Source organism: Microcebus murinus, chromosome 6 (assembly GCF_040939455.1).
Source record: "Microcebus murinus isolate Inina chromosome 6, M.murinus_Inina_mat1.0, whole genome shotgun sequence".
In the NCBI taxonomy this organism is placed as follows: Eukaryota; Metazoa; Chordata; class Mammalia; order Primates; family Cheirogaleidae; genus Microcebus; species Microcebus murinus.
In genome coordinates, this window is record NC_134109.1 from 3,671,037 (window position 1) to 3,696,577 (window position 25,541).

General features: G+C 41.4%; 1 protein-coding gene across 5 annotated transcripts in view; it reads right to left on the bottom strand.

Moving 5' to 3' along the window:
* TRAF3 (TNF receptor associated factor 3) overlaps positions 1–25,541 on the bottom strand; it is a 118,115-nt gene that overhangs the window by 62,212 nt on the left and 30,362 nt on the right. For 4 of the 5 annotated variants that reach the window (XM_076003698.1, XM_076003699.1, XM_076003695.1 and 1 more), the window contains exon 2: positions 10,418–10,550. The exons of the other annotated variant lie outside the window; for it this stretch is intronic. The gene's annotated coding sequence lies outside the window, so the exon portion shown is untranslated. The remainder of the gene's footprint in view (positions 1–10,417; positions 10,551–25,541) is intronic. 5 annotated transcript variants of the gene reach the window in all.

Consider the following 25,541-nt stretch of genomic DNA (forward strand, 5'->3'; position numbering starts at 1 on the left):
TGTTTCACATATTTTGTCTGGTTTTCAGGTGGATTACAATGGAAGTCATTTTGGGACTAGGGTGGCACAAATTTTTTTTTTTTTTTGACAGCAGCCTGTATCTGTAAGGGTGGCACAAATTTTAAGGGAGTGTCAAAAACCTCTGAAACAGATAAAAACCAAAAGTAAATAAAAAATGTTGGGAAAATATGATTGAGGAATTAATGAAATGTGGCTTATAAGATCATTATTTTATTGTATAACCTACTATTACTATATTAAAGACAGAAACAAGTGTTTGTAGCGTTGTGCCCTAAAGGAATGTGTGGACTCAATGGTTCACTTATTAAAGGCTGCTATCATAGGACGGTTCTCAAATCTCTGGTAGGGATGTTTTTCAGAAAGGCTTCTCAGTATCTCAAAATATGTGAGATTCTCTGTGTCTTGAAAGACAAAGCAAGGCACATATGGCCCACAGGATGGGAGCTGGAGACAATGAGTACACTTTGCCCAGAGATGTGTTTCAGTAGTTATAAACAACTGATAGGTTTTCTGTTCTCTCCTGTCTGTCTACCTTTAAGTCCACCATAACTAATCAAAGAAATATAGAGTCACTACACCTCTTTTGTTATACCTTTGTTAATTGACAACTACCTCTTAGAACTTAAAAGACTTTGTACCTGTTTGTTCACTTAGATAGATTAGAAGCCCCTTGAGAAGAATTTGACCTTAACCCACTACCTGTATCCCCTAGCAACTGCATTCCCTGGTGTGCAAATATGTTATCCTGACAACTGGTAATTGATGTCTATGATTATAAAAACCTGTATGAATCTAACCATATTGTTGGTGTTTATAAAGATACGCCAGTCTCCTTAGTACCCCCACTGTGTTATATCTGATCATTTTATATATATAAAACTATAAACTATACCTTAGTCTCTGTGTACTCTTTTATTTCTCTCTGTTGCCTATCAATTTCCTTATCCTCTGCGGTGACCCCTATCTTAGGGACTTGGCTCCGTGGGGAGAAGCAGCTGATCTTCTCACCGGCCTGCCTCAACTCTCGCCCCACAAAAAAAATCCATGAGAAAAAGAATACCAAAACCTTACACAAAGACACATCAGGAGCAGGGTCATGCCAGGCCACATCAGACAAAAGGAAAACCATTAATACTGACCTTCTCTTTATTCTCTATTTAAAATTTTGACTTTTTTCATCATGGATTTTTTTTTTGCATTGAATTTTATTTTTAAAAAGTACTTCATTAAAATATTAATCTCAATTACTGAGGTTTTTGGTGCTCCCTTAAATTGTGTGCAAGTGCCTCCCTTGCCTCCCCCTAGTCCTGCTGGGGTATAAATCTGGTCCCTGTCATGCTCTCACAGGGGAAACCTCCAGGAGTAACTTTTACTCAGCAGAATCAGACTTAATATAATACCTTATCACTACAAAGAGTTTATCAGAACCCACACACTTAATGCTTTCTTTCTCAGAGATGTCTTAGAGACAGATTGCTTCAATGTGAAAACTATGCGCTAATTACTTCTATTTGCAACTAATAGTCGCATATGTACATATTCCCACCATACCCATCAAAAGCAATCATTAAATGTGTGTCAAATGGATATAAATTAGTAAACAAAAGCACTCTGTACATAGGAAAGTACTATGAAAACATAAAAACTTTCTTATAATTACTAAATAAATATATGCACACACAGACTGCAAAATGGAAGTGTAATGATATAGTATCTGGGTGATACATTTACAGTACACAATGTGCCAAAACCAGCCATTTGCAGCAACTGCTACCAAGTCAATTTATTGATTGGTGAAAGTAGGGGCTCAGTTTCCAAATATATCAGTTCAATTAAAAGCAAATCAACCAACACATTTCCTTTTCTTGGTTTTGCAGGATTACCATCCTTCTGAAATTAGTCAGCTCATTTCCTAAGTATTCCCAACTCCCAATCCTAGCTAATAAGTGTGATAGGAAAGCACTTAGCAGGCAACAGGACCATCTCATCTATAGAAAGGAACTTCTAAATCTAGCCAATTTCCACATATTCTCTACAGTTTATTTCACTTTCTAAGGCACATATGCAGGAAAATGTTTTCAAATGTGCTGACCAAAAAAGATTTCTCCTTAATTAAAATTTTATGGTATTAAATTTAGTGAAAAAACAAGACTATGAAATTTAAAGTTATAATTTTTATGAATAAATTGTCTAGAACTCACTGAACTCAATTTAATCATCAGACGCTATTTAAAAACACAAAGTACCGCCGGGCGTGGTGGCTCACGCCTGTAATCCTAGCACTTTGGGAGGCCGAGGCGGGCAGATTGCTCAAGGTCAGGAGTTCGAAACCAGCCTGAGCGAGACCCCGTCTCTACCAAAAATAGAAATAAATTAATTGACCAACTAAAATATATATACACAAAAAATTAGCCGGGCATGGTGGCGCATGCCTGTAGTCCCAGCTACTCGGGAGGCTGAGGCAGTAGGATCGCTGAGTCCTGGAGATTGAGGTTGCTGTGAGCCAGGCTGACGCCATGGCACTCACTCTAGCCTAGGCAACAAAGTGAGACTCTGTCTCAAAAAAAAAAAAAAATACAAAGTACCCCCACTCCATGCACACTTTCCTCCCCATCTGCTCCTTCTGACCTGGACTGTGGGTGTGAGTCTAGCCACCCAGCTTGGTGCACCACCCTTCTTCCCTCGTCCCGAGAGTGGCCTGGAAACCGTGATCCACTCTGCTGGCTTCTGTGCGTCTGCGAACTCCACTGTCTCGTCAAGCACTTCATCCTCAAGACTACACTCAGGCATCTTGACAACTATTTAGCGCTAGACTCACAGTTTTCCACTAAACTTTATGCTCCTTCAGAGCAGGGATCATGCTGAATTTATCCTGTAGTCCCAACACGTAACCACGATGCCAGGCACACCTAGCAGGCACTTCTTGTATCCGCAGTACTTAGAACAGCGGCTGCCACATAGTAAGCATTTGATACACACTAGTTGTAGTTATTACTAATTTACTCCTTGTAGTTATTCTTAATTTATTCCTCACAACTGTAAATATTTTTCTCATTTTTTTGCCCATTATAGAGATGAGGAAGCTGGAGCACAAAGGTTCAGCAACTTCCCAACACTGCGTGTCACAAAGCGGCAGAGTGGTCTGCCTCCAGAGCCCGTGTTCTCAACTGCCATGTCTGTTACCAGGCAGTGCTGCCTCAACAAAGCCATGCTCACCGCCGCGTGTGGTAAGAGTTGATAAAGATGTATGCCGTTAAATCGGTGTGCCATTTGCACTCTCAAATTATCTTAAAAAGATATTCAATGATCCAATTCTGCTGGCCAGAGCTTGGACTGTTGAGTAGCTAAGATAATGACATGTACCAACATGCCTGAAGTCAGAGTCACCAGGACTGAAACCTCGGTCTCAAGGACCAGGGCTCCCTCCATGGCGACTTGACCACAGTACTCTCGATAGCTCTGACACCTGTAAATTCAAACCCTGTGAGATTATCTACAATAATTACTTAGCAAAAAGCAAAATACACACCTCAAAATTCCCAAAATACCAATAATGCATTTGTTCCATTTTAAAACCAAGTACCTTTTTAAAATTGTTTTGAATTTCAGCATTGACATATCCAGAGTTTATTTATCCCCTTAGGACTAACATATGGCATTCACAACCAGATCTAGCAGAGAGAACACCGGCAGCTAAATCAAATAAGGCCATTTCTGACTTCAAGGAAGATATTAAGATCTCAGCCAGGCTAAAATAAACTTTCTCACATAATTTAAATAATTATTTGCTTAATTTCTAGCTACTCTAATACGAGTATTGTGTAGAATTATTTAGCTTACTTTGGAAAAGCATCATCCAAATGGATCTGAATGAGGAGGAGGTAAGAGCAAAGGAAGAGTGGAACTCCTGTCCCATGCTGCTCAGTAATATTTAAAAGTATCCCTGGAGGCAAGAAGCCATGTTTTGGAGCTATTAATACAATGTAGAATGTTTGTTGCTTTTGCTTTTGGCACTGTGATAGGTTTCCTTGAAGCCTTACCCACCTGAAATCATGATCAGACATCCATTACCATTACCACTGCATACTTATTTACCCCTAAAACATAAAATGCCAGATATATTTTTACAGCTAGGTAAGAGTCATGTTGGAAATTTAAGATATCTTCTGTAACATTTCTTTGAACTTAATATTCTTCATGCTAGGCCGGGCGCGGTGGCTCACGCCTGTAATCCTAGCTCTCTGGGAGGCCGAGGCGGGCGGATTGCTCGAGGTCGGGAGTTCAAAACCAGCCTGAGCAAGAGCGAGACCCCGTCTCTACTATAAATAGAAAGAAACTAATTGGCCAACTAATATATATAGAAAAAATTAGCCGGGCATGGTGGCGCATGCCTGTAGTCCCAGCTACTTGGGAGGCTGAGACAGAAGGATCGCTTGAGCCCAGGAGTCTGAGGTTGCTGTGAGCTAGGCTGACGCCACGGCACTCACTCTAGCCTAGGCAACAAAGTGAGACTCTGTCTCAAAAAAAAAAAAAAAAAAAAAAAAAAAATATTCTTCATGCTATATAAACCCTTTAGAATATATCTACTTCATGATTAAATGTGACCCCACCCGAATGCTAAAATCACTATGCCCACTAGTACAAACTTCCCTACGTGACATCCAACTCAATGTTAACTCAGAGATGTACTAAAGTGTGAAATCTTTCCATGTCACAATATATTTGTTTACTGACATGAGAAAAAACTGGAGAGAAGAGGCTGAGCATGGTGGCTCATGCCTGTAATCCTAGCACTTTGGGAGGCCAAGGCAGGAGGACTGCATAAGGTTATAAGTTTGAGAACTTAAGGGAAGAGCAAAGGGAGGCAGGAGCACTCAGAACATAGAATTCATCTACTCTTAGTTGTTTTCTACTCCTTAGAGAAGGGAGAAAAGAGAGGTATTCAATAATTTGAAAAAGCAGTAAGTTAGTAATGGGAGAAGAGATTTCTTGGTTGAATCAGAAAACATTTGAAAACATCTAAGAAAGTACTGTAAAGGAAAAGGTAGACATAAATCATTCAACCACCCTCAAGGAAAGCGCTCATGTCCAGTGTCCTTTATTCATTCGACATGCACTGGGAAGAAGAAGGGACAAGAAAGACAGGCCTTGCCTTCACAGAGCTGACAGTCTATGGGGAAGAGGACACAGCACCAGCAGTCACGTGTGGGGAGGGTGTGTCTGTGTGGAGTGTGTGTGTGAGATAGGAAAATCACGGAAGCAAAGTGCACAGAGTACACCACAGTGACATCCATTTATGTGGAAATAGGGAAGATCTCCCTATAGAGGAGAAGAGGATGTTTAAGCTATAATCTGAAGGGTAAGCTGAAATCAACTATTTTCTGTAATTCTCAGATTTTAAAATCATAAAGATAGGTAAATGCATAGGTAAAGAAAAATCTAATGTTTAAAAAGTGGCTCAGTACTAAATATGAATTCAACATCTCATTTTGTAAATTATACAGAAGAAAAAAAACCCATTATAATTCTAGAGTAACAAACTTTTACTGTACTAGTGCTTGTGTGTTTATGTGTAGGTATGTGTGTACAATGCTTGATAAATATTAACTGAATTGAATGGGTTGGTGGCCAGAGCTTAGAAAATGTGTTTAAAAAGACACTTTTCTTCTTGAAAAATGTTAAGAAAATGGATATTGAGTGTTCTCACCACAAAAAAAGGATAACTATGTGAGGTAATGTACTTGCTAATTTGTTAGATTTAACCATTCTACAATGAATATATACTTCAAAACATGTTGTATATGATAAACATACAATTTTATGTCAATTAAAAAATTAAATTGAAGGAAAAAGGATATTTTTCTTCTCACACTTGTTTCCAAGTACAAAATTAAACCTCAGTACTAATTGACTTCCAGGCATTATATTACATTTCAAAATTATCTTCATTAAAGGTGATATAGAAGCTGTTTTTCAACAACTCATATATTAGAAGGCTTATGCTAAATTAATATATTATAAACAGAATTTTTAGATAAGCAAATCTGAAAGCAGGAAATAAATTTGTTTTGTAAGATTTGAAGTTGCAAGTTGTAATAAGCCAAACCACCCATTATGATGAACAATAAAACCATACAGCACTATTAGACATTTTCAAAATCCCAGGCAAAAGAAAAAGGAAAACAATGTTCTAAGAACTGTGGGTTCTGAGTTAAGGTTCTAAGCCAAGAAAGACTCCTGTATTCTGGGCAGTGGGTATCCATAGCGGGGGTGAGGAGAAAGAAGGCCATCCCATAAAAGGGCAGCAGGCAGCCCAGGGACAGAGAGTGAGGCAGGGCAGGCCAGGTGCACACGAGAGAGCTGGACAGAGGAGCTGCAAAGATAGAGGCTCTGACTGAGGTTCTAGCACTTCACAATCCGTGTCTTCAATAGTCTAAAACAATGAAGAGGCATCTCCTCATGATGTGGCAGACGTGAGCAGCATCTTAAAAATGGTGCTTGGGGCCGGGCGCTGTGGCTCACGCCTGTAATCCTAGCTCTTGGGAGGCCGAGGCGGGCGGATTGCTCAAGGTCAGGAGTTCAAAACCAGCCTGAGCAAGAGCGAGACCCCGTCTCTACTATAAATAGAAAGAAATTAATTGGCCAACTGATATATATATAAAAAAATTAGCCGGGCATGGTGGCGCATGCCTGTAGTCCCAGCTACCTGGGAGGCTGAGGCAGAAGGATCACTCGAGCCCAGGAGTTTGAGGTTGCTGTGAGCTAGGCTGACGCCACGGCACTCACTCTAGCCTGGGCAACAAAGCGAGACTCTGTCTCAAAAAAAAAAAAAAAAAAAAAAAAAAAATGGTGCTTGGAAAAACATTTTAACTCAGCCTGCTAAGTTCAGAGACACAGTTTCAATGCTATGATGCAAGTTACTCAGAAAACAGAAGTCACCTTGTTATGCAGATGTTCTACAGCTGAACAAAGGCTGCAAAGGTACTACATAAAAGGGACGCTTACCGCAATCTGCGGTCCTAAGACCCTTGCAAAGATTCCTAATGAATTGGTCTGTGAAATGTCATTCTGTAACATATGCAGGGATTATCTAAGTGCGAACATTTGTCACTTTTAATTGAATACCATCTCCCTTTCTGACATGTCAAATACTGCCCTTCAATGAATGTAATTTTTATTCTTCTAAACCAAAGAACAATTTAAATGAGATTATGTTACTGAGTTCATTTTTAGTGTATCACAGGCTTCGAATACCAGGAACTGTTTCACTTAGCATAAATTAGTGAACATCCTTCATCTGGACTTCAGCAGAAGTTAAAGAATGTGTTGATTTTTTCCTTTGGGGTTTTATATAGATTATCCTACAGAACTCAACATCATGCTATTTGCTGAGACACTTGCTTTAGAGACCTAGGTAAGTTAGGCCCGTAGGGCACTTAGGTTACTGGATTGCTCCTATCAAGAAAATTCAGTGTCCTCCAAGATCTAAAAGCAAATATATTTCTCCATATAAAAGGTTACTTCTAAGACTCTTTTGATGGAGTTCTCTCTTGAGAGTTATTAATAATTTAATTCTCTCTCACATGAGTATAACAACATATTAATATTTGTCCTAGGCTTTCTACACAGGGCCAAAGAGAAACCTGTGAAGATTGCATTCTTGATCTCCTTCTTAGAGTTCTGGATTTTCACATATTTTACCACATGCCCACTTGAGCAACAAGATCCAGATGCTATTGGACCCGCCCGCTGGCCTTATTCCTTCTCTGTCATTTTTGCCAACCCTCTCCAAATCTACAATAGTCCTAGCACTTTTCAGGGGCTCCAAAGTTATTCAGACACTTACTGGGTTCCCTGTGGAATGCTGAGACGGAGACACAGCAACAGGAAATGTGCTTCCTGACCCACAGAGCTCTCAGTCTAGGGGGACAGCCAGGGACTAAGTGCTGTAAGAATACCCACCACCTCAAGAAAGAAGGCATACCACCAGCCTACCTCCTGTCAGTCAGTACAGGTAACTCGGAGCAGGACACGGGCAGCACAAGTGGCATCTGTGTTGGGAACAAAGGCAGGCAGGTGGCACAGGTATATTCATCTAGGCCAGGTACAGGCAAGCTATGGCCCACCTTTTTGTAACTAACATTTTACCAGAGCACAGCCATGTCCACTCGTTTACTTATCATCCATCTGCAATGGCAGAGACATAGAACTGGCCCACAAACATTTACAATCTGGTCTTTTACAAAAACAGTGTGCTGATCCCCGGTCTAGGCTGCTAACAGCTCCTGACTCCTTGGGCTATGCCTTTGCTTCTGCCCATGATGCCAACTTCTGCATGTGCCTCTGTGGGGATGAAAGAACATAGGTGGAGCACATACATGTGGTGGGGGAGAACGTGTAGGCAAGTTCTTGCCCTGCCTGAGCCCTGAACACATTTGAACTTACCAATGCTCACCAAGGGGTACTGGAGTACCCCTTGTACTCCAGTCCCACCTGACAAGGAGATATGCCAGAGATGGCCTTCCTATTTGTAGCACAGTCTCTGTCCCTTCAAACTTTTCCTTATCTTCTCCTCCATGAAAACCCAGCTTAAAGCTCACCTCTTATCAAAGACTCAACAGGAGCATTCTGGGAGGCCAACGGGGGTGGATCGCTCAAGGTCAGGAGTTCAAGACCAGCCTGAGCAAGAGCAAGGCCCTGTCTCTACTAAAAATAGAAAGAAATTAATTGGCCAAATAAAAATATATAGAAAAAATTAGCCAGGCATGGTGGCTCATGCCTGTAGTCCCAGCTATTCAGGAGGCTGAGGCAGGAGGATTGCTTGAGCCCAGGAGTTTGAGGTTGCTGTGAGCTAGGCTGACACCATGGCACTCTAGCCTAAGCAACAGAGTGAGAATGTCTCAACAAAAAGGGGGGGGGGGGCTGCAGCTAAACCCAACTTCAACCTGTAGGTCACCACCTGTGCTCTTCAATCTGAATTCACAGATTCAACAAACATCAACCATGTGCCAATAAGGTCCTACACAGAGCGCCACATTTCTATATACTGTCTGGTAATCCTAATCTTTTACTACTGTCTGTTGAATAAATTAGATTAAGAGTGTGATTACCATTTGGGGGTGATAAAAATGTTCTGCAATTAAAAAGTAGTGATATTGCACAACTGCAAATATACTAAAAACACTGAACTGGACACTATAATAGGGTAGAGTCAGGATAGGCAAATTATCTCAAAGTTATTAAAAATAAATTTTTAAAAAGTATGATTATCAAAAAAAAGCACTAATTTCTTATGCTTTCTATCTCTAGAATGTAATAAAATCCCATATCTAGTACTGGTGAATGAGAACAGTGAGGATACTAGTAACTAGGTTACATAATGAATTACCCCCAAAATGTAGTGGCATAAACCACCATTGGTAACATTCACAGGTTGCGTGCGTCAGGATCTAGACAAGGTATGGCAGGGATGGCTTGTCTGTGCTCCACAGTGTCCAGGCCTTGGCTAGAAGGTGGGAGAGCCAGAATCTTACATGCTGGGTGGCACCTCAACGTGCAGTCTTCCTGTGTGGCTAGATGGGCTTCCTCACAGCATGGCAGCTGGCTTTCCCCCAGAGCAAGTATCCCGAAAAGACAAGCCAGGCAAAAACTGTGCCCCTTTTAAGACCTACCTGCAAAGTCACCCAGCACCACTTTGCCACACTACTGGGTGAGGCAGGTCAAAACTCAGCTCAGGTTCACAGGAAAGGGACAGAGAACCCACCCTTCATCAAAGTTCGTAGAAGAAGAATATGGAGAATGGGGGATATCACTGAGTCTATTTAGGAAAATGCAATCTGTCCCCCTAAGTGAGTGCTACAATAACATCTCAATCTTCTTTGAAAACTGGAAAATTAAAAACAAGGGTTAAATGGAATCTGGATAAAAAATCAATTAGTATTTAAACCCACATGAGCTGAACCTCTTATCACTTGTGATAAAAAAGTTGTAACTTGTAAGTTGAGCCTAAATTACTATGCTGTCCTACCTTAGTAAATACAGCATTATGACCTTGATTTAATAGGTGGTGATTCAGATTCACCCCCAAGTGATAACTGGGCACTGCAGCTTCTCTGTAAGAATACAAAATACCATCGCCAGGCAGAAATGTGGGTGCTGAGCCAGAATTTATCTGGACACTCCAGGCTGAAGGCTTGGTCATGCCCCTTGCCCCTCCTGTAGATGTCTCCAGGATACTGACTAGAGAAGTTCAACAAATAACCAAAGAAAGAAGGAAGAGAAGGTAGAAATTTTTAAAATTCTAAATCAGAGAGCTCTAAGTCAGAGGCCTATGGTTATGATAAACCCCTTTCTGACAAAAAAGAAAGCAAAAAAAAAAAAGGAACTGAGAGCAAACCTCTTTTGTCAGGAAAGGCGATCCTTAGAAGAAGAGAGAGCCAGGAGCCAGGTTTCTGATCCTAGATCTGGTTTTGACCTGCTTTGGGACCTTAACCAAGTGGCATAACTTCTTTGGGCCTCATTTTCCTCATCTGTAAAAATAAAGGGATTGAATTAAGACAAAGATTCTTAATTGAGGCCTACAAATAAGCCAAGGTTGTGGCCACTGATATGTGCTTGAATCTATCTTCAAGTTTAAACTCTATTATCTTAATGTTCATTAACAGAGAATGAATTCTACAGGAGTGTAAAGTGTTCTCCCAGAGCTACATGCTCAGCAGACAATGCTACCGATGCTATCCTCCTCCCTAGGCTGCCTCAGCAGCTCCTCCCTGGCTCCAGCCCTCAGACCTCAGGCTCCCTGGAATTACAAACAGATGTTTCAGTTCCATGCAATCAACATATCAATATAGTTTAAATGCACAAGGGAAACTAGTTTTCAAAGAAATTATGCTACATGTATTTCTAACAAACAGCAAACAATTCTTTGGTAACAAAGACGATAGGCCCTCACTTATTATTTCACAAGTTTGACTGTTTGAACATGGGTCTAACTTGGGCCTCCCTCCCCAAAACCAACCACCATGATATCCTGGAAACAGGCAGGGATGGTTCAAGTCAGGCCCTCTGAAAGCCCTGGAGTGTGTTACTGGAAAGTAGCTCTTCAGATGGATAGAAAGCTCTGCGAGGACCATACCAACAATTATGTTTTGGGGGGTGTCGCATACTGCCCATCTTCAGAAGGTATGGACATGCCAGCCCCATTCTACACAGTCCACAGACTGAGGTGGCAATATATTATACACACAGGCTAGTGCCCCAGCCCGAAGTTGAAAACCATCTCTCAACGATAGTCTATTGTCAGGAACCAAGAGACCAAGGCAGTGTCACCAAAGAAAGAACCAAGCTGAATGGACAACTCTGGCAAGATGAAGAGAAAGGATGTGCTTCACATGGAAAGCTGAATTTATTTACACTAATCATGAATGCAGGCTCTCAGCTGGAAAAAATCTCACTTAAAACGCCAGAAGGTTCAGAACCATTCATAAGCTTTTCAGAATGCAAGCAGTTGCCATGGTAACCCCGACATCATGTTTCCTGGCATTGGACATATAAATTACCACCCATAATGCATTTAATACAGTTTGGGGCCACCAATTCATTGCAAAATAAATCTCAGTTCTGACTCTTGGCCTCCCTCTAACATAAAAAAAGAGGACCAGCTGGACGTAGGACCCAGCTAACCCCATGGATAAGCACAGAGCTCCACACATCTGAAAATGCTCATCTGAAGGCAAAATAAGAACTAAGGAAATAAGACTTCATCATCTATAGCCATATGGGTAAGATTTTGTAAAACAAAATGTTCCCTTCATATTAATGAAACTGTTGTTGCTTAAGTTAAAGAAACAAATATATTACATCCGTATCTACATCTCTGAAATTCAACTATGTTTAGCAAGTTAAAGAAAAAGCAGATCTCTTCAAAGAACATCTTCAATAATTCATTAGAGGGGATTTGTCAACACCAAATAAGATAACTTTTCGAATGTCAAAACTGTCATTAACAAGAAATATCAAGTTTTATTTCTTAGGTTCGGAAGAGATCTATTCAATCATAATTCTTTATCTTGACCAGGGGTATTCATCAACATTTACGAGAGACATATGCATGATTTTTAAAGTCCCTTACCTTTCTATAATCCACCATCTGAACACAGAGACGAAAACAAAATTATTGTGTACAAACTGCAAAGGCATCTTCAATTTCACATTCCCAGGAAGCCCACTGCAACAGTAACTTAACAGAGCTGCTGCAGGACATGCCTGTGCTAGCCAGAGCATTCATAAAATCGCCTACATTCTAATCACTAAACCACCAGGTCCACGGGAGTATTACCTTCATTACCTCCTCCTTCAGATTGCCGGCAACAGTCAGCAGTTGTGAAGGGGAGCAAAAGACTTCACCACGGGTTGTTTCCATATTAACAGGGACTCTGGTAACCGCTGCATTGCAGTCTTTCTGAAAGCTACCAACCTCAGAAGCAAAAGCGCTGGAGAGAGACTCCCAGCACAGGAAGCTGTCAAAGATTTTTAAGAATCTTAAAAAAAATGTTGCAAACACCTAGGGGTATTTCTAGATTTCCAGCCTGTTTCCTAAAGGTTGCCTGGTTTGTGGTTTTTACTGGAGGATGGCTGTGACAACTGATTGTGCTGGGTAAGAATGCTGAAATGAGTGAAATGTGCATTATGACACAACATCTTTAGTGCTCAAGTACTCCTCGTGAGAATCTGCACATCTGCTGCTTAGCACAAGCTTCAAAGCCCCTGCTGAGGAACTCCTGGGAATGAACCATGATTTTCATTCCAAAAAATGTACTTCCAGTTCCTCTGTGGGCAGCAATCACTATGAACACCCAGAAACCTTCACAGTACGGTAATAACCATTACACAGAACATCTGAAATATTAAACCATGGATCATACAATCAAATTCGGAAAAAGAGACTTTTGAAATAGTAGCATGCCTACTAAGTAACCTTTAACTTTCATTAATTCATTCAATACATTTAGTGAATGATATGCTGTATGTAAAATATACAAGTTGAGCATCCCTAACCCAAAAATCCAAAATCTGAAACTTTTTAAGCACCAACAGGACACCACAATTGGAAAATTTCACACCTAACCTCATGGGATGAGTTGCATGTCAAAATGCAGTCAATGCTTTGTTTCATGAACAAAATTATTAAAAATATTGCACAAAACTACACCTTCAGGTGATGTTTATAAGGTATATATAAAATGTAAATTAATTTTGTGTTTAGACTTGGGTCCCATCCCCAAGACATATTTGCATAATGCAAATATTTGCATAATCCAAATATATTTGCATAATGCAAATATTCCAAAATCTAAAAAAAAAATCCCAAATCTGTAATACTTCTGGTCCCAAGCATTTTGAATAAGGGATATTCAACCAGTAAGTCTAAGATAAACCTCCCGTCATGGTGGTTTATCTGGAGGCACTCTGGTGGGAAGACTAATGAAGAACAAGCCATCCCCAGCGTGAGGATGAGTATGCTGAAAAAGGGCCAACACTGCACAGAAAGCAGAACTAGAGCTCATCTGGGAATCCAGGACAAGGTTCTGAGAGCAAGGAACATTTAAGAGGAGCTGAAGGACGCGGTCTCCACTGGGGAAAGGAGGGGAAGGGGAAGACATCTCCAGATGGCTGTGCACGTTCACCAGCATGTACCAGTGGGTCCTCAGCAAGCGTGAGGACCCATCCCTCCGTATCAGCAGCCCTGAGCAGGCACTGCCACCACCATGATGGACAGACACCTAGGTATCTGGGACCTGAGGCATACGCTTGCCTGAGACAACTAGTGACCAAGTAGAAATGCCAGAATTCGAACCCCGAAGGGCAGCTCTGTCCTATACTACACCACTACGCCACCCCTCAATAAATAACAGCTGTCTTCTGGCGATTCTGGTGACTGATCCCTGACAGAGATTCCTGTCTAAAGTAGCCTCTGTTTAGATGTGTTTTCTTCCACCCTCTGACTAGTGCCCAGCCTGACACTGGATGAATGAATAAACAAATTAAGATATCTACTGCTCGCTCTCTCATTCTAGTGATAGGAAACGGCCTGCAGTATCCCTGGAAACATTATGCTGTTCTGAAGAATATCCCCTTTCTTTGCCTTCCTTCTGTCTACCTAAGTCTACTTCACATCTTTGGCTCTGGAATCTTCTCTACCAGGAAGTCTTCACTGACTCCTTTCCCACCTCTCTAGCAACAAGGCCCCTTCCTCTGGCCTCTGTCGTCAGCAGCGACTACACTGTACTGAAGTGACAGTTCTGCATCCAACCCCTGCATCGGAGCCCCGCAGGGAGAGCCAACTTGGTATTTGCAATGCCTAGCGCATGACCGCTGCAGCTGCACTCGTGGAGGACTCCCACAGGCCAGCCGTCACGGCTGCCCCACAGAACTCACTTGTTCCTCTGTGAAGAAGCTACGAGAATCATCTCCATCTGACAGACCAGGAGGCTGAGGCACAAAGAAGCTAAGTCACAGGCCAAGCGGGAGGGCCAGGACGCAAGCCCAGCACCCAGGCTCCACATCCTAACCACCCCTTCTTCATCCCTTTTTCTTCTATTATGGGCACCCAGTTCACTGACACCAACTGGAAAAGATGGTGTTTTCCTCATGGGGGTGGGATGGATTAGATTTACGGAAAAACTTCCAAGGAAATACTGTAATCTTTCTACCCCATTCCTCCCTTTTAAGGTGAGATGTTAATATAAAACGTTAATACATTAGACCAAACCAGACGCACCTCGTGTGTAAATTCCTGACTGACGGGGAAAATCTCACAGCAAGTGGTGAGTGGGCAGAAGAGAAGGCACAGAGAGGCAGCATGAGGTAATTTCTTTTTGCCATTGCTATGCTTTATAGAGACTCACTAGAGCAGTTTCAAAGCCTCAGAGGAACTTTCATCAAATGCCTCTGAGCATATTTAGGTGCCAATCCGGGCACTCCCACAGAAGTTCCAGTAGAACTCTGTCTTTCAAATCAGGGATCAAGGCTCGTTCTCTGGCAGCCTCACTCCCGCCAGCCCCAGGCAGCTGAGGTGCCATAGGAGGCCTCCTCCCCCACTGATGTCAGTCCAGCAACCCTGAGCCCGATGTGCTCAGGATCTTGTGTTCTGGCCTGAGTGGGCTTTCCCAGGGGGTCTGGAAGAGTGAGCAGGGATCCAACATCAAGACTCTTGTGTATGGCCGGGCGTGGTGGCTCACGCCTGTAATCCTAGCTCTCTGGGAGGCCGAGGCGGGCGGATTGCTCAAGGTCAGGAGTTCAAAACCAGCCTGAGCAAGAGCGAGACCCCGTCTCTACTATAAATAGAAAGAAATTAATTGGCCAACTGATATGTATATAAAAAATTAGCCGGGCATGGTGGCGCATGCCTGTAGTCCCAGCTACTCGGGAGGCTGAGGCAGAAGGATCGCTGGAGCCCAGGAGTGTGAGGTTGCTGTGAGCTAGGCTGACGCCACGGCACTCACTCTAGCCTGGACAACAAAGCGAGACTCTGTCTCAAAAAAAAAAAAAAAAAAAAAAAAAAAAGACTCTTGTGCCTTCTGGAACAGTCGATGCTTAGAGAGATGGGGCGTATGGTAGATCCAGGGCTGAGATTTTGAGGTAGTGTGCGCTGGTGAGGAGAGGCGGGCAGAAGGCGTGAGCTGCTTCCAGGGCCAGGGAAGGAAGGTCAGAGGAGGAGTATGCCACAGGACCGTTCCCACCACCTTCCAGTTCGACCATCTGAAAACCAAGGGCGCCAGGTCCCAGGACTGTAACAGACCAGGCCCCTAGCTGCCTGTGGAGGTGGTTTCCTACTACTATCTCTACTTCACAGATGAGGAGCCAGCAGGCTCCAGTGGCAGAAATAACTTTCTAAGTGCATCAGTGGGTGCTCGGCTCTTCGGGGAAGCTTGGGATCCTGGCTAGGGTACGGCCTGGTCTCCTTACAGCCTGCTCCTCTTGCACACAGCGTAGTTACTCTGTCTCGCGATTACGCTGACACCTCCCACCCACTCACTCACTCTCTCTGTATCCCAGATTCCTCATCTAAGAAAGGAGTAGACCTAGCCTATGAACCTTACAAAGCTGATTTGATTTTCAACTGATAGAATACACTCTCTTTCCACAGGAAGAGGATCACGTCTACTCACAATTCACAATGAGTCAACCAGTGTGTAAAAAGCATAAGCTATTTCAAAATGTAAGGCATGATAGTTACAAAATATAGCCACAACTTAGTAATTTTTCCACGCTTAACTCAGCTTAAATACATGATGAAAGACCAAAAGGACACTCACCATTAATTAGAATGACCATAGTGAACCCTGCCCCTTATTAAATAGCAGTAATGAAACTAATAATCTAACTCAGGCAGATTAGCCAATATCATCAATGCACATTTACATGAGTGTAATGCAAATTATGGAAACATCCCTATAGGTTTCATTTGGACATTTAAAATGCTAAAGAGCATCACTCTTATCTTATGGTATTTATCACTTCAAAAACAGGCAACCCAGTCACCAAAATTTACAAGAAAAAAATCCAAAGCAGTGAGTGGTATACCACCTGAAAGGAAAACACAGAGAAAAATCATCACAGTCATTCTCAGTGCTGCTAGGGCCACAGGACAAAGGATGTCCCAAAGAGGAAGTGGGGAGAAGAACACAAGAAAAAACATTAAATTCAGACAAAATTTATTTGGCTTGGATATATACCTAACTATTTACCAAAAATCTAACTGGATAAGACCATTTCATTACCGTCAGATGCGATTTGGTCTTAGGAAAGAAGGATATTGTAATTCTGGCCGTTTCTCTAGGCAACAGTGGGTCCCACGGGCTTTAAGCATGAAACAGGAAGTCACCAGGTCACCAACAAAAGTCAAACAAGCCCCAGTTACAAGTAGCAAAGCCTCTTTACAAACATAAATGGGAACATGAACAGAAGGTAAAAGCAGCATCAAAAGCTGAAACAAACTCCTAGAAATATACCCAAGAGGAATGAAAACACATATTTATATGTGGATATAAACTTGCACACGAATGTTCACAGCAGCATTATTCATAATAGCCAAAAAGTAGAAGTGATATAAATATCTACAGTGGACTAATGAATACATAAAATGTGGTATATCCACACAGTAGAATAATATTTGGCATTAAAGAGGAACAACATGCTACAAGATGAATGAATGTTGAAAATATTATGCTGAGTGAAATATCGGACACAAAAGACCACATAGTGTATGATTCCATTTATATGGAATGTCCAAATAGGCAATGGTTGTACAACTTTGTGAACAAACTAAAAACCACTGAAACAGACACCTTACCTTAAATAGGTGAATGTGGAATGTGACTATCTCAATACAGTTATTTTTAAAAAGCAGACATAATCAGGCCAAAGGCCAAACATACAATTGTTGACACCACTTAATGAGATGCAACTCACTTACTAAAATAAATACACAGGAAAACATTACAAGAGTCTTCACTATGCCAAAAATTGAATTTAGGGGTAACTCCTTCCAAAAATTCTTTTTTATTTTTTTTGAGACAGAGTCTCACTCTGTTGCCCAGGCTAGAGTGCCGTGGGGTCAGCCTAGCTCACAGCAACCTCAAACACCTGGGCTCAAGCAATCCTTCTGCCTCAGCCTCCCACGTAGCTGGGACTACAGGCATGTGCCACCATGCTCGGCTAATTTTTTCTATATATTTTCAGTTGGCCAATTAATTTCTTTCTTTCTTTTTTTTTGAGACACAGTCTCACTTTGTTGCCCAGGTTAGACTGAGTGCCGTGGCGTCAGCCTAGCTCACAGCAACCTCAAACTCCTGGGCTCAAGCAATCCTGCTGCCTCAGCCTCCCAAGTAGCTGGGACTACAGGCATGCACCACCATGCCTGGCTAATTTTTTCTATATATATTAGTTGGCCATTTAATTTCTTTCTATTTATAGTAGAGACAGGGTCTCGCTCTTGCTCAGGCTGGTTTTGAACTCCTGACCTCAAGCAATCTGCCTGCCTTGGCCTCCCAGAGTGCTAGGATTACAGGCTTGAGCCACCGCGCCCAGCCCTAATTTCTTTCTATTTTAAGTAGAAACCAGTCTCCATCTTGCTCAGGCTAGTTTCGAACTCCTGATCTTGAGCAATCCTCCCACCTCAGAGTGCTAGGATTATAGGCGTGAGACATGGTGCCCGACCCAAAAATTCTTAAATAAGCTTCTCATTGTTCAAAACAATTCATAATTGCTTTGGTAACTTTCCCCCCAAAATCTCAGAGTTCAACAACTTTTCAAGAAAAAAAACTGATCTTAACTTTAAATGTAGCACTTTTAAACATGAGGGAGAAGTTTCACTAGGGAACCTATCAATACCCTCCTCCCAAAGGTATTCATTTACCGGGTTCCGTGCACTATGAAATAAAGAAGACCACCTGGATTTTTAAGACCTAGAAATATTTACAAGTCTTGAGGTCAAAGAAAACACATTCATTAACTCAACATAAAACTCACAAGGACAACAACAAAAAAAACCTATGTATAAATAAACAACTAAACAATTACAGAAAGACTACATCCTCTAAGCCTAATGAAAGCTCCTAACTCATTCCTACTGCTGTCTGTCCATCTCAAAGACTGCAACAATCCAACTCACAGAAAGCACCTAAGGTCAATGTGGTAACCTAAGTACAATTCTGTAATTGGCTCAAATCGTCATTACAATAATGTGTTTCTATTTTCCGCAGGAAGAGAATCATGTCTACTTACAATTCACAATGAGTCAACCAGTGTGTAAAATATTTTACATAATGGGAAAATTTATTGTGACCCAAAAGTTCAGTGTGTTCTCATTAAGTTACCAGAAATTACAGATGTGAAGATACTTCTGTTAACTTAACCAAAATCAAGAAAAGAAACTACTTGAGATATGCACATATTTTCAGTTTGGTAGATCTAATTCTTTTTATGCTACTGTATTTCAAATTACTCAGTTAGGCAAATTCATAGTTTAATACTAAATAAAGAAAATCTGCATATTGACAATATAGGTAATTTAAAACTGGTTTTGACACTGCGTCACTTACTACTTATATAGCTAAGCCATGTCAAAACCTGATAGAGATGGCTTCAGTTTTTATAAACAACCGTATGGTGAAATGGTTTTTCCAAAATTACGATACCATCGAAAGTGTTAGTGGAGCTTTCCCATTGTGCTTCACTGTGAACAGATTTCTATGGAAAAATCATATAGTGTTGCATCCATTTAACATTTTCCCGCATGTCATATTACATTCATATTTTTTTAATCCCAATGAAAGAAAATACTTAAGGAATTAAACATAATTTTTTTTTTTTTTTTTTTTTTTGAGACAGAGTCTCACTCTGTTGCCCGGGCTAGAGTGCTGTGGCATCAGCCTAGCTCACAGCAACCTCAAGCTCCTGGGCTCAAGCAATACTCCTGCCTCAGCCTCCTGAGTAGCTGGGACTACAGGCATGTGCCACCATGCCAGGCTAATTTTTTCTATATATTTTTCCATAAAAATTTTCTATTATGACCTTTTAAAAAACCCTCAATCTTCTAAAGGCCACACTTGGAAACTGACATGTTTATATATGCAATACAGATGCAAACATTTTAAACTACTTAATCTATTGATACACACACACTTCAAGAAATCAAACATTTCTAATTCCATAAACATAATAACACCTATAGCAAAGATAATATTACCAGATAGTTTTTTACAGTATAAGCTGATCCCTGGAAAAGGGTAATTATAACGTCATGGCACTCCAGCCCCGGCAACAGAGTGAGACTCTGTCTCAAAAATAAATAAATAAATAAAAGGGTAATTATAAAACACAAGAGGGAGTCTCTTCTCAACCCTGTTAAATAAACTATTAGCAAACATTAACCACAAAACTAGGGGTGATGCCACCTTGTCTTGTCATGATTATTCACTTATAAAACCCCAGAATGTGTCTTGAAGGAAGTTTCTGCAATACAAACTATAATCTTAACTATATAAAGTCTATTCTTAACTATCTTAAAATACATTATAAAAGACCATCCTCATAAGTCCTTCTGAAAATTGCAATACCTTTAAATAAAATCTAAAAGACTGAAAGTGTGTTTCTAATACTGTCATGACTCATTAAACCATGACTCATTAAAAATTGAATCATTAAGTCAAGTACCTTGGACAAAATAATTCTATATTAAAAGAATAATCTTTAATATACATTTTCAGATGAGAGATATATCAAAAACCATAGAAAAACTTTATGGAAATAATAGAGCAACATCTGCTTTAAGAACACACTATTTCACCTACACCCTTTGTAAATACTTGAAATACGCATGTTTAGGCATGTTTGAGTATTAGATCTTCATTTTCATTACATCTTAAAATAGGCAAACTTTCCTGCAGTCTGGCAATTAAACATATTTTTTTTTTTTTTTTTTTTTTTTTTTTTTTTTTTGAGACAGAGTCTCGCTTTGTTGCCCAGGCTAGAGTGAGTGCCGTGGCGTCAGCCTAGCTCACAGCAACCTCAAACTCCTGGGCTCGAGTGATCCTTCTGCCTCAGCCTCCCGGGTAGCTGGGACTACAGGCATGCGCCACCATGCCCGGCTAATTTTTTTTATATATATATCAGTTGGCCAATTAATTTCTTTCTATTTATAGTAGAGACGGGGTCTTACTCTTGCTCAGGCTGGTTTCGAACTCCTGACGTTGAGCAATCCGCCCGCCTCGGCCTCCCAAGAGCTAGGATTACAGGCGTGAGCCACAGCGCCCGGCCTAAACATATTTTTTAAATGCAGGCACCATTTCAGAAAGCAGATAAATTTTAAAAATTAAAGATGTATTAAATGTGTCTTAAAAACATTAAAACAAAACTATATGGTGTTTAAAAGTCAGAAAAACGTACACTGAATCCACTTAATGTTTAAAGCTCTGGACCCAGCCAAGAGGGCAGTGTGTGTGACTGTGACATGGCAGTCCCCTGGCCAGGCCCTCGTAGGGAGCCCCCAATCTCAGTTCTCCATCAGTGGAAGGGAGCAGAGGCACAGAGTTCTGGAAATGGGACAACACCCCTGACCTGGAACCAGATCTGGAGTCAGCTCTCGACTCTTTGAACTATGGTGGCTAGAGCTGAGGGAAGGGGATCCAGGACAATCCAGAACAGCTACTGCCTATACTCTGAGAAGGACACACTGGACGCTGGGTCACAGTACAGTGCCCCTTCTGCCAGACCCTTGTATGACTCACCTGAAAACAGCACCTGTAGAGCACACTTCCCAAAAGAAAATGAGGGCTAAACAGTAAAACACCAGTACCTGCCAAGAGTGCCCTCCCGGTGTGGGCTCATCACCCCACATACGGTGATCACCTGCCTCCCACACTGGAGGGCAAGCAGAATGTTCTCTTCCTTCATGTTTCCAGCATGCCTGACAAACATGCTCACCAAGACAGATCCACAATCCCTTATCCACAATTCAGAAATCCAAAAAGCTCTCAAAACTAAAAGTGTGTTCATAACTCACTTGGTGGCATGCCCTGATCTGACAGGCGGCCATTCATAGTCTCCATTTGTCCCACTTAGTGTAAATATTCCCATCCTTTGCTGCAAAATCTTAATGTGTTTGATTACACAGTGCTGCCTAAGATATTCCACAACATATGGTACATTCACTAATTCTGTTCTAAAACCTTGAAAATTCCACATTCCAAACACTTCTGGACCCAAACATTACAGATAAAGGACTGTGGTCCTATGGTTGTTAAATAACAACACGACAAGTACTGGCCAAAGATAGTGACGTATGGGCAACGTGAATGGACAGCAGGAAGAAGCACACTTTAATGGCCAGGAGACAACAATAATAAGGGTCAGAAGTCTGGATTTGTTTGTTCTACAGACGTTCTGAGCACGTGTATGCCACATACCTCATCAGCTGCGGGGTATGCTAAGGTGAAAACAAGACTGCAGTCCCCGCCCGCATGGAAGGGAAGACCATGAAGTACTAAGCAAGGCTCCATCTCACAGGCAAACAAAATACAAGCTGTGGTCAGTGGGCCAAGAGCAGGCATGCTTGCAGACACTACAGAAGGTCAGGGAAGGCCTCCCAAAGCTGCAGGCACAGCAGGTTTGCTAGGACAGGGGCACATCTGCTCTAGGAATTTCAGACCTGCAGCTAGAGAGCAGCAAGGGAGGGGATGCCCTGGGGGAATGGAGAAGGATGTAGGCTTAAGAGCTGGTAGAAGAGTTAGAATTTAAAAAAAAAAATTTTTTTTAATTTTTAATTGACAAAGAAATATATTTACAAATATATTTGTAAGGTACAATGTGATGTTTTGATATATGTATACACTGTGGAATGATTAAATCAAGCTAATTAACACATCCATGCCCCAACTACTTATGTTTGTGTGTGGTAAGAACATTTAAAATCTACTCTTAGCAATTTTGAAATATACATTATTATTAACTGTGTTCAAGGGTGAACCTAGAGACAGTATGCTAAGTGAAATAAGCAGGCACAGAAAGAAAATACTGCACAATCTCACTTGTAAGTGGAATCTAAAAAAGTCAAACTCATAAAAGCAGAAAGTGGAATGGTGGTTACCAAGGGCTGGAAGATGAAGGGAAGGGGAAATGTTGGTCAAAGCTACAAAGTTTCATTTAGAGAGTTAGGATTTGATTAAGCAGATGGGAAGCAAAGAGCTACTTGACCTAGTCATGCATATAAACTACTAATTATTATACAAATCGAGTTCCCTCCAGGCCTGTCAACAAGGAGGACAAGTCCTCTCATTTCTCAAAAGCTTCCATTCCACAAAGTAACTTCTGCAGGTGAATTAAACTCTTCACAGTGCTTTCCACTATGCAGGCTGAAGAACTTTAATTGGGGGGGAGGGGGAAGCTTAACCATACTAAAATTGTATAAAGAAAAAAAGCAGGCAATGTGATAAATACGAAAGAAACCAAACACCTTTTAAGCACTGCTGATTGTCAGCCAGCCCAAACCACCTCACCAGAATTAGAAGATACACTTTGTATTTGTTATTTATTTTGAGAATACATGAAAACGGTCACTAAAATGTCCCTGGAGGGTGCTACACTTCAAAGACCCAGTCTGCCACCGCATCCTTACCTCTGAAAAGGGTGAGAATTCTGGGTACTCCTGTTCTACCTGCAGACACCCGAAGCTTCCCACTCTCGCCTTCCCCAATGCAGAATGAAGTGGCTTGCCAAAAAACTATTAAGATGTACAAAAAGAGGGATGTTTGGAGTAGCTGCAAAAGCTCTATTAAGGACAACAGAATGGGTAAGTGAATCTCAAACTCTTTAAGGTTAAATCCTCACTTGGGTAAGATTTAACATAACAACAAACTATAATAATAAAGTGGCTTCTCAAACTTTTCCACCAAAGTACCCACAAAGGCACAGGAGAGAGAACCCTGAGGGTAAGCACTTTGAGAAGCAACTCAATTTATATGAAGTATTATGTTTTATATTAAAAATTCATGCACATTTTACATTTAACTCCATAACATATCCTACAACACCCCTTCCCCCTTGTCACTCTTACTCTCAACGTTTGGAAACAGGCAATCTGAAATTTTCTCTCCTTTCACTGCTGAAAGGAAGGCCTGTCTACCAGCTCTCCAGATCCCAGGGGCGAAGTCCAGCCTCCATTCTGGCACTGGAGCCCAGCCCTTCCTCTCTCAGCTTTCCTTCTGGACTCCTCCCTTCCAGAACACAGGGAAGTGGTAGTATGTCCCCAGCTCCCCTACTCCCATCATTCTGTCTACTGTAGAGCAAACTCTTTCAGGGAATTAACACACACATCCCATTCTCCCTGAAAACTTTCACCTGCCATGCCTACTCACACCACTCTTGCCGAAGTCCCCAAAGACCTCCATGTTGCCAAATCCAATGGTCATCACTTACTCATCCTTCTTGATGTCCAAGTAGTTCTTCATAACTCCCAAATGATCTCTAGCCCCCCTCTCCCATAATTCCAGACTGGCATATCCAACAACCAACTGGACATCTCTACCTGAGCATTCAATATCTGTTGAATGACTCTGTTTACAGCCTTATTTTAAAACCCTATACTTTTTGTTAAAAATTAAAACATTAATTCATTCATTCAACAACTTCCCACACAGGAGTTTGCATGTCCAAGACTTTGAAGTACAGCAAACACGTTTCCTAAGTCCTCCTTATGAACTGTCCTGGCAGCAGTCACAGGAGCGCATGAAGGCCCAACTACAAGGTTACTCATCACAACACAGGGTAAAACAGAGAAAACTGGAAACAACTCAAGTGTCCAACAACAGAGAAATGAATCAAGAAACTCTGGCACATGGCCGGGTGTGGTGGCTCACGCCTGTAATCCTAGCACTCTGAGAGGCTGAGGCGGGCGGACTTCTCAAGGTCCAGAGTTCAAAACCAGCCTGAGCGAGACCCCATCTCTACCAAAAATAGAAAGAAATTAATTGACCAACTAAAAATATATATACAGAATATATATAGAAAAATTTAGCCGGGCGTGGTGGTGCATGCCTGTAGTCCCAGCTACTCGGGAGGCTGAGGCAGGAGGATCGCTTGAGCCCAGGAGTGTGAGGTTGCTGTGAGCTAGGCTGACGCCACGGCACTCACTCTAGCCTGGTCAACAAGCGAGACTCTGTCTCAAAAAAAAAAAAAAAAAAAAAAAAATATATATATATATATATATATATATATATACAAAAAACTAGCCGGGCATGGTGGCACATGCCTGTAGTCCCGGCTACTCGGGAGGCTGAGGCAGGAGGATCGCTTGAGCCCAGGAGATTGAGGTTGCTGTGAGCTAGGCTGACGCCACGGCACTCACTCTAGCCTGAGCAACAAAGTGAGATTCTGTCTCAAAAAAAAAAAAAAGAAACTCTGGCACAATCATACAGTCATCATATAATCAACCATATAATAGAGTGCCATGCTATTAAAAATACCTCTGTTCGACAGAAATATGATAATTACACAAATAATTTTTAAATCTTCTCGTAGTCACATTAAAAAAGAAACAGGTAAAATTATTTAAAATACATTATTTAACACAATATAATATTCTAGGTCAGATGTGGTAGCTCACACCTGTAATCTTAGTACTCTGGGAGGCCAGGGCGAGAGGATCACTTGAGGTCAGGAGTTTGAGACCAGCCTGAGCAAGAGAGACACCCTATCTCTACTAAAAATAGAAAGAAATTAGCCAGACAACTAAAAATAGAAAAAGTTAGTCAGGTGTGGTGGCACACACCTGTAGTCCCAGCTACTCAGGAGGCTGAGGCAGGAGGATCGCTTGAGCCCAGGAGTTTTAGGTTGCTGTGAGCTAGGCTGATGCCACAGCACTCTAGCCCAGGCAAGAGAGCAAGACTCTGTCTCAAAAAAGAAAAAAAAAAATTCTATCATTTCAATGCACAATCAGTATCAAAAATTATTAATGATATTTC